Below are 2,500 nucleotides of genomic sequence, written 5' to 3'. Positions count from 1 at the left end.
GATGATCACAAGGGGAGGGAAAAAATCCTTTTGTCTTTATCCGTATTGGATGTTGAATTTCTCATCAGCTCAAATCTGTCATCTGTGGTCATTTAACATCTTCTGAGATGCTCCGACACAATGGCAGCCATTTTCTCTTTGTGTCTGTACCAAAGGAATGTTTTTATTTTTGTACATTTTGCCTGTCAGAAGATAGCCACCACCTTGTGAAAGTAACTTTGAAACGTCATCCATGCATCCAATTATTATTATAGATGTGGCAGGGGACCACCGTGTGTGTAGAATGATAATACAAAAATCATGTCTCCGCTTCTCTTACGAAAGTATTTTTAATTTTCTTTCGTTTTTCTTTTATAGCTCTTATCGCAGCACCCCTTGAAGTTGGAGTGAAAATATTGTATTTTACACCTTCATTCCAACTTTCTGCTCTGTATTATTGCAATAATCATGAGCAATACAAGATTCAAAACTTTATTATTTGTTGACGACAGTCTGGAGTGGTTCTTTTTTTCACTAAGGGCGTTGCTCAATCGCTTTTCACGGCACAAACATATTTCCTGGTGCTATGGTGCAATTAGGCCTTTATGTCCCCATTACCTCCGATTCCCTACGGAACATCATTAAGAGTAAACATATTTGAATATGTTTTAATGTTACACCCTATGCTGATATGACTGATGGACATGGAAATGAAGTGCATGATGTTTTAAGGATAGAAGGACGCAGTGGTGTGTGTTGAAGAGCCAGGAAATAAAATGTTAAAGAAGAGAAAATGCGGCGCCTTTTCATCTTTTTACTGCTGGCAAAATATCCCCATTCATATACAAACGATGGATAGTATAGTATATAAAATATAGAAAAGTATACAAAAGACAAGCGTCTTTAAATGATGCCACTTAAACAAATGCAGCACATATAAATATGGGCTGTAAACACGATTAGTGTGTGTGGACATCGCAGGACTGATGAACAATAATGATATTCCGGGGAAAAAAGAGGTACGACTTGAAAGAGACAACTAGGATAAGCAGAACAGGTGAAGGTTGCTCCACTACAACGCTCTGTACGGCAGACGACATCCACCGCTCCTGTTTCCTTGATGCAGCTGTCTGCTTTGTCTCGTGGCGTCGTGGTCCCTGTCAGGGAAATCATTTTGCGTGTGACAGCTACTGAATAGCCTTCAAGGCTGATATTTTTTCATTGGACTTGATTGGTTCGCAAAGTACTGTTTGTTGGTATGGGGGGGATTGTTTGCATCATCTTGTACGCATCATCGTGTATTCATTATTCCATTAGCTGTGACCTCCCAGGCGGAGAAAACGGATACTTATCTATATATTTGTATATATGTATGTGTATGTATATATATTATGTATACATATAATGTATTTATGTATAGATAATGTATTTATGTATGTGTATGTGTATATATTATATATATATATAATGTATTTATGTATATATATTGTATTTATGTATGTGTATGTGTATATATGTGTATTATTAATATACAGGTTACTTAATGCTATGGAGCCTGCATAAGGCCTAACTCCTTTGCAGAGTGCACCTCTTAGGAATGCGTGCATGGGGATGGTAGATTCTGCCGACACAATGATGCGAAGGTTTGTTTTTGGAAGATTTTGTTCCGGAAGGCTTGTGTGAACAGAGCAGAGTAGACTGCGAGTCAGTCATCACTGCTCCGCAGAACAGAGGATGGGAGGTGGGCACACTTTGCTTTTTATCTGCCTTTTGGCCTTCTGTAGGGTCCAAACTTTCCCTGCAATGAAAACAGCTATATGGATGGACAGGATATGGATAGGAAAACACCAATGTGCGTCCCCAATGAGTTTTGGTGACGTTTGAAACGAAAGCAGGGTTTCTGCCTTTGTCAGGTAGGTTGGACATCGTCCCTCGTTCTTGGCTGTGTCCGTCTCTGAAACCATTGGAAACCGGTGATCCAGTAGAGCCAGGTTCACCTTGAAAGGACCATGCTGCTAGGATGACTCATCCTTCTTTGTATTCTTCATGGCATTCGATTCCCTGAATTGTTTTCATGAAGAAATAAATGATAAAAGCCCCTCCAGTCTGACTCACTCAGCATTTATAGTGTTGCTAAACGAAACGGTTCCATATATGAGCCATTTGGTTGCAGTCTTGGGTTTTGAGGTTGGCTTGACGTGTTTTACCTTTTTTTTTTAATGTATGAGCTTTTGCTGTTCTTCTCAAACGACATGCAAGGAGGGATCCCCTCCAATAACCCTTGCCCTTTGGGGGGCTAGGGTTATTGGTAGTCATACTTATATGGCCTCCAGAGCCCTTTGAGACCGTCACTGTGATGAAGGGCTGTGGAAATAAAATTTACTTGGCTTGACCTCTGCTGCTAAGGGCTTTAAACTCGCTCCCCCTCCTCACCATCTCTCTCCCTCTCTTCATCTTCTCCATCTTTCCTCCATCGTCTCTCTCTCTCTCTTATCTCTCAATCTCTCTCATTTAGCTGTCG

General features: G+C 40.4%; 1 protein-coding gene across 4 annotated transcripts in view; it reads left to right on the top strand.

The window, feature by feature from the left end:
• Positions 1–2,500, top strand: part of dpy19l3 (dpy-19 like C-mannosyltransferase 3) — a 41,961-nt gene that overhangs the window by 31,792 nt on the left and 7,669 nt on the right. The gene's annotated exons all lie outside the window — the stretch shown is intronic.

The sequence above is a fragment of the Gadus morhua genome, chromosome 14 (assembly GCF_902167405.1).
Source record: "Gadus morhua chromosome 14, gadMor3.0, whole genome shotgun sequence".
NCBI classification, from domain to species: domain Eukaryota; kingdom Metazoa; phylum Chordata; class Actinopteri; order Gadiformes; family Gadidae; genus Gadus; species Gadus morhua.
Note: the sequence above shows the minus strand (reverse complement) of the source record. Positions and strands in the feature narration are given on the sequence as shown.